This window comes from Toxorhynchites rutilus, chromosome 3, assembly GCF_029784135.1.
Source record: "Toxorhynchites rutilus septentrionalis strain SRP chromosome 3, ASM2978413v1, whole genome shotgun sequence".
Classification (NCBI taxonomy): domain Eukaryota; kingdom Metazoa; phylum Arthropoda; class Insecta; order Diptera; family Culicidae; genus Toxorhynchites; species Toxorhynchites rutilus.
Window position 1 is genome coordinate 293982493 of NC_073746.1, and position 12470 is coordinate 293994962.

Genomic DNA, 12470 nt, shown 5'->3' on the forward strand with positions numbered 1-12470 from the left:
ATAATTTTTTATTTTATTTATAAGTATTTGGTAATCGGTACTCTAGCGGTATCATAGATAGTGTCCAACCTATTATCATACCAACCAAGTTTTTTGTGCATAATTTCATCAAAATCGGTCGAGCCGTTTTGGAGGAGTTCGGTAACAAACACCGTGGCACGAGATTTTTTTATATATAGAAGATATAAGTTATCTTCATTATCATATGTTATACTGTCAGTCACCGATGACTGACGCAGTCAGAGCGAAAACTTGGTGTCAGTCACCGGTGACTTGCCACGTCAACGTTTTAACCGATAATTAAAAATATCATACTATTCCCCCTTTTTCCAAAAAAGTATTTTATGGAAAAAAAATTACTTTTGAACTACCGATTCAGATGATCGACATATCAAATTGATGCCAATGATCTAGTTTTTTTTGAAAAAAATATATTTGCAAAAACCTGTTTTTTACACAACACATCCAGAAATCAAGCGCCGATTGGGTAGTGCCCTCCAACATAACGTGCACTCCGTCACAGCTACTCTCGTTGGATACCATCCCTTAGAACAGTCCTCGCAGGTGTTCACCTTGAACAGTCAGGATTTGTAAGCACGCTGGTTGGCCCTCCACTTCCACTGTAGCTCGGAAATGATATCTACGATTGCACTGTTCACAGCGTTCCAGGTGCCCTCGTCGAGACACATTTCCTCCACCATATTCCCAGCATGAAGGGCAGGCAACCCCTCGCACCTTGCAGTGAATCTGGGACATACGAATACGACGTGTTCCGGTGTTTCCTCCACATCCCCGCACTTCGGGCAGAGTGACGACCTTGCGTGCCCGAACCGATGAAGATATGCCTAAAACGCCCATGTCCAGACAGGAGCTGCTTCATGTAAAAATTCACCTCTCCGTGCTTCCTGTTCAACCAGATCGATAGTACCGGGATAAGCCTGTATGTCCATCTACCGTTCTCCGCTGTATCCCACTCCTACTGCATTTTGTCCATCGACTCCGCTCTCATCGTTTTCCGAATACCTCTGGTTACGCTGCGTTTTTTAGCACTCGCTGTCTTCCACCAGAGTGAGGCAGATAGGAATCATCCCGGCGATTACACACAGCTTCTGACGAAATAGTCCTGTACGCGCTTACGACTCGCATGTCCATGAATCGGAATGTGCTATTCAGCTTGTTCCGATTTCGGTGGGTTTCCAGAGCCGCCAACCAGGCAGGACTACCGTACATCAGTATCGACGAAGATACACTTGCCAAGTGGCGCCTCTTGCTGCTGCTTGGACCAAAGCTGTTTGGAGGATCATGCCACCACCACGTTGATGGCCTTTGCCGCCTTCCCACATGCATAGGCGACGTGCTGGTTGAAATTTAACCGGTCGTCGATCATGACTCCGAGGTATTTCACTGCTCGCTTCGAAACGATGGTATGTCCGATCGATACCTCTGCCCGCAGCACTGCCTTGCGATTGCTCACTAACAGCACCTCGGTTTTGCGATGTGCCATCTGGAGCTTTCCTCTGTCCATCCAGCTACCGATCATGCCTACAGCCTCAGTCGCCAACATTTCCACCTCCTGAAGCGTCTCGCCGATTACCGTTGCTACGATGTCGTCCGCGAATCCCACGATCTCCACACCATCTTCAACGTTAGTACACCGTCGGACATTGTGTTCCAAAGCGCTGGACCTAGGATGGAACCTTGTGGAACTCCCCCCGAGATGTTCTTCATTATATGTCCCCTGTCTGTGTTGTATACAAGGATTCGATTCTGAAAATAACTCCTCAGTATCTTGTACAGGCAACCAGGGACCTTCAATCTGTGTAGCGCCTCGGCGATGGCCTCCCAGCTGGACCTATCAAAGGCGTTGTCCACGTCGATCAAAATTACCACGCAGTAACGATCACCTCTTCGTTTTTGTTTAAGCGAGACCTGAGCTTTCTTAATATCTGTCCGAATAGCGTCCACTGTCGACTTCCCTTCCGGAACCCGAACTGCATTTTCGACAGTCTGTGATCACTCTCTGTGCATTTCACTAGTCTGTTAAGAATATCGGAGCCGGGCGCTTTTTCACCGTTAAACCTTTTGCAACCGCGATGAGCTCTTCGTTGGTGACTTGTGCGTTCTCGACTTTGTTTTCTCCATACAGTGTGGGTAGCCACGTCGGTGGGTTGTGCTGCGGAAAAAGGCCTTTTACGATGACCTCAAGTTTATCCGGATATAATTCCATGGGAGTCGTTGAACCACGGAATTTCGCCATCATGATTTTTAAGAGGATTTGCGTCGAAGTCTCAAATTTGGCATGTGAAGGTTTTAGGGGACAATAAATGTTTTTATGGTGGTTTGATACTCCTCCCCCTCTTTAAACGTGTTTGGGTATGAGAATTGTTTCTATGATGTTATGACACCCCTCTCTCCTCTGAAATTTCGGAAAACTCTAAAGGAAAATGGAATAATTCGGAAAATTTAATTCCCATATGTTCTACAATCACATAGTGACAAGCGTTGTTGGTCCATTTGATATTTACGCTAACGAAATTAAGCTTTGTTCGAAACTAGAAATGGATTTTCAGGTGATAAAACACACTCCTATATCTTCTTCTATCTATCCATCTATCTATACAAATAAAAATGCATCGCCAAATATGTTGATAAGAGCAAAACTCGATGAAGGAATCGTACGATTTAGGGCTGTCTTTATTCTATCATATTTCCTGTATCAAACATTTGTTCCATGTAACGGGGAAACATATTATTTGCAAGTGGTTGAAAAGTCTTGAACGAGAATTGTGTCTGAAAATAATCTGATATTATAATGACGAGTTTGGGTAGAAGTGCTAGGAATTTTATACTAAAAGGTAATATTGAAAGGGTTGATTAGAACATCAATCAACGTTCGCTTGGCAAGAAAACGTGAATGTTTGAAGGTATTGATAACAAAAAACATAATTTTGGACAGGACGAAGTTTGCCGGGTCAGCTAGTTAGTGAATAAAACTAAATGACCACAATTTTAACCAAATGAAACCATAAGAATTACAACTATTTCAATTCCTGCATAGCTAATTTTATTAATTTAATTATATCATCAAGACTAAAAAATACTAAATAATTTAATGAATGTCGATTGACAATTTTCATTTTCAAACAGCATATTTATATTCAACTTAAGCATTGCGTTTCTGCATTTTCGCTTACCCCCAACCATTCTACACTCATCATACCACTAATGAAAAATAAAAACAAATTAACCAACAACTCCAAAGCTCCAATGGGTGCACAACACCCATTCTCTCTTGAATCACCTGCAACAGGAATCGAGTGCGGGTGCAACAACATCAATCGATTTTCCAATAAGCTTATTATTTATCGTCAGACTTAGCGCGCGCTCATAACCCAACAATATACACTTTCCGTTTCCCGTTCTCAACTGGAAACCTACCACGCCTCTCAACCAACACTACATGGCTGCTACTGCATCCATCCCGTGGACCATGAACGATAGACGCTACTCTGTGACGATACTCGCGTCACGACCAGGATGCAATAAGTGAAGCGCAAAAACAAAAAGCAGAACTAAACTTGCAATCAATCCCACTCAAGGTGGCCTTCCGGTGCCGAAGCACTGGGGCGCTGGGGTAGTTCAATAGATATTTGTTAGAAATTGCACTGACGGAAAAAAGAAGACACTAGTGCACGGTAGCAGTGGTTCTGTCGGAGTTTGAATTTATGGTCGGCAATCGATAATAAAAACAACAGTCTTTTCGATCAGTACCGATTCGTACCGGGCTTCGAGAATAATTTCCCCTCAGCGGATGAATGGTTATGGTATAAATCTGTGATAGAACGCTAAGGATTAACTGCATCATCATATTTTCAAACTAAATGATAATAAAACCATAAATTTCATTGACACCGCCATTGGATACTTCTCATCAATGAAAAACGCGAAAAAAATATTTCCATCACCAACCGACACCGAGAGTCGATTTGTTCTCTTAAGCTTAAACATAAAATAAGATAGAGTATATTACAAACCTAGCTTTAACCGTAAAAGACTTACCTTTAAACTTTTCAATGCTCTTATTGCCACCAAAACAATTCCACCCACAAAAAGCAAAAAAAAAATATTGCAAAATATTGCTGATTGTTTACAAAAAATCCAAGATGGCTGAAAGGTCATTCTCATAAGTCCCAGTACCGTATTGTATTTATCGTGACCCAGACATCGATTTCCATTCGCTAAATTGGCTGACATGTCAGACGTCAAATAAAACTGAGGGAAACTTAAATTAATTGTTTGATTAGCAGTGAAAAAAAAACTCGTACGCTTTTGAACGTTCTATCTTGGCCATAAAGATGTAATATTTCTAATTGCAGCTCTAAACGGCATGAAATTGGATACACAAAAGCTTCCACTAAAATTTTGTTCAATTTCATCAAGTGTTTTCTATCATGCGAAAATAATGTCAATTTTCATAACATCAATTTGTATTCTAATCAACCTCACACCTTTTGACAGCACATGAATATGAGGGTCTATTATTGATACGTAACTGCTTTTCAGCAAAGATGCAGCCCAGTTAATGAGCAGTCTCTAATTACAGAACACCCGAATAGCGAACGACTACTTTATACATCATTCCAAAGTTTCATGTTTTGAAATTTCCACTTATTCTTTCTTCAATGTGTGAACATTCGGAAAAAAAACATCGACTCTTTCCTAGTTGACTAAGACGATGTTTCTGTAACCAACCCAATAACGAATCCAATACGCCCAATCATTCGCTTCCTCGAATGTTCCAGGACATCCAGTGGCTTTCTTTGATTAAATAAACAATTAGCATTCCGTCTTTGATCATCAGTATTTCATAATTATTTAATTTATTTGATTGCGCAGGAAATAGTTCTATTTGTAATTTAAAAAAAAAACTCTAATTTTGGAAATATTGCAGTAAGTACCTGTGTTAGCAGGTAATTGTTACTGGCGTAGGACTTCGTCTGATTAAAATATATGGGGGGTACAAGGAAAGTCTAAACACTGAAAATGTAGTTGTTCTGTTTTGTTTTGGGTTTTTTCCATTCTTCGAAAAAATGATTAGGGTAGGGCGGGGCTAGTTGGCCATTTTTGAATAAATTTGGTTATAACTTTGTAGTACGAAGTTTTGCGTTAGAATGTTATGTACCACAATGAAGCCCTTTCAATGAAAAATAACCAGAGAATCAATTATTTGACAATTTTCTTTTATTGACCGTCTTTGTATTTCAGAATAAATTGACCATCTAACCCCACACACGGGGTAAATTGGTCAATAATAGGCATGTTATTTTTGAGCAAATAATAGGCGTTTTTCCATTACAAGTTTCCTTCATTATAGATAAATTAATTAAATCAAAACTAAAACAGTTAAATGATATCATGTAGCAAGTAATAAAACAAATTAATGAAAATTTCAAATTATCATCGTTGAAAATTAATCAGACAATCTTTTCCAGCGATTTCGTCTCTCTTTCCACTTTGTGGCGAACCAGAGATGCCAGGTTTGAAGACATTTTGAGACATTATGAAATATGTGAAGAAATTTCAGTATAATAGCGTACGTGGATTTTTAAAAGATATTATTTCCATGAAATTCTGACTATTTGCCGAAAATATCGTCAAAAAAGTAGGGCTTTAGTCTCAGCGATCGAAGCGGTCCGAATACATATTCTCTCTAGAAGACATTAGATCATTTGCGCTCGAAAATTCAAATGATTTTGACATTGAATTTCTATTATTTTGGCCCTACTATACAATAGATTAACCTAGATCGTTTAAACGATCACTTCACAAATCGAAGGTCTTCCGGTTACATGCCTTTTCTACAATTAGTTTCATGGATATGGTTTGAGTTACAACCAAAATTTCAAAGCTAAAATAAACAAATAGAGTTATCACAGTTCCGTTTTTGTGTGAAGAACTTTCCTCCGATATTATGATGAAGACATTTTCTCGTACCATGTCAAGACTTTTGAAAAAAAATCACCTGGCATCCCTGCGACGCACAATCGCTTGCATTCTTGATTGCATTTGTTTTGATGACATTTGTACCGTTTGCCCTAAAGTATGTATATAGAAATAACCTCCAGATAGCGTTTATTATAATTAATGAAAATTTTACAACAAAAAATATAAATATGACAATTATATTGCAAGTGGTTTGTGTGGTGGTTGTCTCGTTTCAAATACACTGGGTTTAGCAGTAAAACATATGCCTTCTATATTTGTTTATAGCTTGCGTAATGAAACACAGCATACCTGAAAATTTTATATGCGTTGCTCTCAAACGATCAATTTGTGTGACCAACTAGCCCCTATATATATGAAAAAGCGCAGGGGCCATGCTAATCTTCTCTGTATCGTTCCAATTTTAGTATATGTCCAGCCGAAGCTAGGACATATATATAAAAAAGAATATTCATGAAAGTTCAACAAAAATAATTTTAAAAGCGATTTCCATTAACACTTAAAGCTAATACGTACAATAAAGCTTTGTTTTACGTTTGAGCTAATTTTTTTCATGGTTATTAACCAGTTTTAGGTTTAGGTGCTCCCGTGGCCGAGTGGTTAGCGTCATAACTAACATGCCGGGTGTTCGGATTCGATTCCCGTTCTGGTCGGGGGAATTTTTCGTCAAAGAAATTTCCTCCGACTTGCACTGTGATCACGCGTATTCTAGAGCTTGCCACTCAGAATGCATTGCAAGGCGTGTTATTTGGCATAGAAATCTCAACTAAGTACTAATAAAAATGACGCAAGTAATACTACGTTGAGACGGCGAAGTTCCTCTAGGAACGTTAGTGCCATTGAAGAAGAAAGAAGAAGAAACAGTTTTAGAACACATTTCTTAATGCGCAAGCCGTGAATGATTTTTGGCTAAATTGGAACCATGTTCGTATTTTTTAACCTACTTAATAAAACGTTTTTCCAATTTGCTTATTTTTTTGTATCAGCAGTTCGCTATTTTTCATCCATAGATCGCTAATTTTTTAGACGCTCAGAATCCAAGATATCGTCACTGACCAACTTACCCATATGACCAACTAGTCCCGCCCTACCCTACTTTTCAACTCTACACTTTCCATTACATTCACATCATTTGACATTTTACCTCTGCATTGTTCTGAAGTGGTTACACGTTTCGTTTTTTGAGCGATTGTATTCAAGCGCGGCACCGAGATCGCTTGAAGCTTTTTTACAAACTACGGAATTATACAGCAATTCCAAACGAAATCGACGAATGACAAAACATGAGTATTTTTTTATTCGAATGAAAGTTTGTATTCCGTTTGGGTTGGAGGAAATATGAGTTTTCCACAGCATTTGGGAATTTTTTGACTCAAGTATAACTTTTGGAAAGGGCGATTGCAGTAAGAGAAATGTTTGATAATTTATATTTCAAAAACTATGAGTCCTACCGAAATAATGTCTTAGAAAACGTTATATAGTATTGATGTCCAAACGTGAGAAAATATGTACACTGAGAAAAAAAATTAGTACTTTTTAGTACATCGGCATAGTCATAGTCAACTGAGGATAGTCAGCTGACTATCTGACTGACTATATCCGTATTCATTTGGAAATGACTTTTGGCTTCTTTACGCAGTTTCTCCGTCAAAACGACTAAACAGTCAGTCGGGCGTTTAGTCGCTATCTTCCTCTATCGACTCGACTATATCATTTCATTCTCCCCAGTCAAATTGGCTTCATTGCATTTTGAAGTGGGAAGTCACAAAACGAATTCGTTCCTCTCTCTCCCATGTATCACGTTTGCATGCATCGATGTTTGAGGTCAACGTGGTTTAACATAAGTTACAGTTGTGCTAGATTTTTTTTTCGTTCCTCTTTATATAAACGTAAAAATAAGATTGCGTACGCGAGTAACAATTTCTATCCTAGGGGGGTAGAAATGTAGATTGAAGTCAGTTGCATGAGGAGGCAGATTTGTATTCATTAGTCGAGTCAGTTAGAATAACAACTAACTGAACTGTTTCATCAGCCATCCTCGCTAGTTAACGCTAGTCAATTCACTTTTTGTTGACGACGACTGCCGAAGCAATTCTGGTCGAAGCGAAGCTACTGAGAGCAGAATCGGTCTTCATTTTTATAGTAAAGAGGCTCTTTTAATATGTTTGTCGTTTTATACTGCCATGTTCAAGAAATTTTATGAATTTGCTTATAATTTTCAACAACTTTTCTAAATACATCATTATGGTAAAACTATATGTTTAGGAGTTACGTTGAAAAACATTATCGCTACGTTCTGTATTAACCCACATGTTTTCAAATGTTTTTCAACACAACTCCTAAATTTATATTTTTATCATAACTTGGAAAAGTTGTTGAAAATTATAAGCAAATTCATAAAATTTAAAGAACATGGCGTTATAACACAACAAACATATTAAATGAGCCTATTTACTATAAAAAAGACAATAAAAAATTTTTGTTTTCAAATATCTCGAGAATGGCTGCATATAGAGGGAGATTGATAAAGAGATTTTTTGTTTTAAATCACATTGGGATAATAATCTGTGGCTAAAAATGATTGTTAACATACAAAAATTCGAAGTTTCGAAAATTCATAAAAATTCGATGTTCCACAAAGTTTATCAAAAATAGTTTTACCATATTGTACCCATTTTTTAAATTATCTACATGACTTTTATTTTATATGAAAATCTTAAAAAAATAATTTAAAAATATCATTATATATATTCAGCCATTCCATGTCAAACCGATATAGTGGTTCTCAGATTTTCGTGGGAAGTGATAATTTTGTTCTTTGTCGCAAACAATTAGACCCGTTTTTATTGTTCTTTTGTTAGGGTAACCATTTCCATTTTAGGGTGATCCGAAAAATCAAATTTTTCCTTTTTTTTCAAAAAATGACTTTTTCAATTCATAACAACTGAGCCGAGTTAAATGATCGACATATCAAATTAAAGCCAATTAGCTGACCTTTTTTTAAAAAATACCAGAGTTGCACAAAATTTTAATTTTGGTTTCATTATTAATGATTATATTTGTTTTTTCTAGTTTTCATGGTCTCGGGACCAAAGGCGCTATATTATTTGAAACTTTTTTTTTTTGAAAACTGAGAATTTTTTACATAACATATCTCGAAACCAGTGAGGCGTTTTTTTTTCGTTTTTGAGTTATGATTTTTCAAAGTTAACCGATGTTTCAGAAAATAATGTTTTCCCTATTTTCCCAAAAATGACCTTTTTCAAAAAAATATGACTTCAAATATTACTATCAAATTAAAGCCTACTAGCTAGCCTTTTTTTAAAAAATAACACGCTTGTCAATGATTGGATTATAGTCACACACATCCAGTCTAGTCACATAGAAGTATTGAGCGAAAACCGAAAACATGTTAACTTTGAAAAATCATAGCTTAAAAAAGAAAAATAACACCTCTCTGGTATTTGGATATATTATGTGAAAAAACCTCAGCTTTCAGGAAAAAAAATGTGGCGTTCGTGGTCCCGAAACGATGTTAGCTATAAAAACATATATAATCAATAATTACGTGAACAAAACCCTTTTTTATTTAATATTTTTTGAAACAAAACTAGCTAATTGGCTTTAATTTGATATGTCGATCATCTGAATCGGTTCAGTAGATCAAAAGTTATGATTTTTTGTAGTGGAAAAAATGGGGAAAAAATGATTTTTCAGACCATCGGTTAACTTTGAAAAAAATCATAACTCAAAAACGAAAAAACGCTTCTCTGGTTTCGACATATGTTATGTGAATAATCCTTAGCTTTCCAGAAAAAATATAAAAAAATATAGCGCCTTTGGTCCCGAGACTATGAAAACAATAAAAAACGAATACAATCAATAATAATGAGAGCAAAATTCAAATTTTCTGCAGTTATAGTATTTTTTTGGAAAAAGACCAGGTAATGGCTTTATTTGATATGTCGATCATCTGAATCGGTGTGGTAGTTCAAAAGTTAAAAATTTTTGAAAAAAGTCATTTTTTTGAGAAAAAGTAGAAAATTTTGATTTTTGGTCAGTCAGAAATGGTCAGCCTAACAAAAAAATAAAAAAATACGGGTCTAATGGTTTGCGACAAAACATAAAATTTCCACTTCCCACGAAAATCTGAGATCCACTATATCGATTTGACATGGAATGGCTGTATTTATATATATTGCAAATAAATGTTTTTTTCGTATATAAGAAGTAAAAGGACTCATTTTTTTTCTCAGTGTATATTTTTTCACGTTTGGACATAAATACTCTATAACTCTTTCTAAGACACTATTTCGGTAGGACTCATAGTTTTTGAGATATAAATTATCAAAGATTTCTCTTACTGCAATCGATACACCCTTTTCAAAATGTTCATGTTTTGTCATTTGTCGATTTCATTTGGAATTGCTCTATATGTTCAATTTTATACTTGACCCATTCACACCCCACTCAGCGTAAATAAGAGATTATTTCGAAAATGTTAAATTTCTCACGAAAAACTTTTTTGATGTCCAAAAACAACAATGACGCATCTATACAAGACATAAAAGAATCGTTCTATCAAATATGCAGTAGTTCTGTATAATGCTATGCATGAGATTTTCCTGGGGAGTTATTGATGTCTATCCACATCAAACTTTGATGAATCATTGAACAATAACTATTTGTACTACAGTTAAGTATTATGCATTGTATGTAGTAAAATTCATTTGGTCATTTGCATATGCTATTTAATCTCTGAGCTCGTCTTCTGAATCGTCTCCTGAGGGACTGTTTGCTAACTGACACAAAAAAATTGCCTTCACGCAGACAGGTCCTCTGGACGACGCTTTTTCCGATTTTGTATTTTACAGTCCTAAAGCCGCATTTGTGGCCAAAAGTGGGTTCTAAGTAGCACTTTAATCTGTCCTCATGCTAATTTTGATGCGTTTTTATTACCTGGGTAGTATCTCAAAACAACAATAGATCATATATTGTCTTATTATTATGCGATGATTCACTTATTCACTCAGGTAATCATCAAACCGAGTATTTGCTTTGATCCACCACGCTGCTCCTCATCGGAATCGGGCGACTCCTTCTTCTGGGTAGAATCAACGAGCTGGCATCACATTGGAACTCCTTATTGTGACGCATTGATCAAAGATTATTTCTTGCACACTTTCAGCACCAAGCAAGATGGCAGTTCTTTACCGTGTCCCCATCTTCACACCGAAGCAAAGTTGTAATTACAAAATTAAATGAATTCGCTTCTAATTATTACACTCAGTCGAGGAAGTTTTTTCTCCCGTTCTGAATGGTGCACCAGCAGATGAAATACTTAGGTGGTTTCATAAGCATGAGCACAGCTTTTTCGTGTGAAACTCCTTCCGCTCGATGATTTTTTTTGCGCAATCCACTATCTCTCGCCTCAGACAAGAGTCATGAAATTGAAATTGAAATGAATTGAAATTGTCGAGAATGTGTATTTTCAAACAGTGCAATTCATACAAAGCTTCCTACTCATCACTTAGCATTGACATTTTCTAAACTGCACCCAAACAAATCAATCAAACTTTTCACATTTTTAAAGGTATTGATTCAATAGAAATGCGTCATATTCTAAGCCGTCCCTAAGGGTACAATTTCCGACGCCATTTCTGACTTATGAAATTATATAAATTCTCCACTAACAGCTGCTTCCGACATAATTTGGTTGTGCTTTCGGACAAAACGCCTCGCCGCCGTTCGGTTGACTCGATGATAACTCGTAACCCACTGCGTCATCTAATATTCCACCAACGAGTGCAACAGAACAGATGGTTGGCCTTCGCATCCCACAAACGGACACAGCACTCCAGTATCGCTAATTGTTTTCCCCTCACTATAAGTATTTCCTAAATTAATCCTCGCTCAGCTCATCCTGAGGGTTATTTAATTATGATTATTTAACATTACGTTTTAGGTACGAAAACGTTAACCCAAACAGGGAGGGGTGTTTCATCAGAATGTGGAAAAGATGATGCTACAAAGATCGTGTGGAAGGTTGCTCGCTATCGCTTCTCCTGATGACTGGCTCACAACTCGCAGATCGATGGTAACCCTATATTCGACTGGCGTGATGATGCGAAAAATTATTCGCTAGTAACATCGCATTTGCCTTTGGCACCAATATTTTATCTAAACCAAGGTATCTGCTCATAAGACTCGCCGCTGGGTAAATGTGCTTGTTGTGCGAAATGTTATGTTGAGCAGATACGTCTATATTACATCACGACCTACCCCGTAATTTAATTGAATGCGGAGGCGATCTGGCGTAGCGGTAACATCCATACCTCTCACGCTAAGGGTCACGAGTTCAATTCTCACTCCCGACATTCTTCCGAAATGGAAGGTAAAAGTGACGAACCAGCCAAATGTGTTGAAAGTCACTATAATACAGAAATAAAAAATAAAAAAATTTAATT

At 37.0% G+C, this 12470-nt stretch overlaps 1 pseudogene; it reads right to left on the reverse strand.

The window, feature by feature from the left end:
- Window positions 1-6366: 6366 nt before the first annotated feature.
- LOC129781050 (U6 spliceosomal RNA) lies at window positions 6367-6434 on the reverse strand (annotated as a pseudogene).
- Window positions 6435-12470: the final 6036 nt, after the last annotated feature.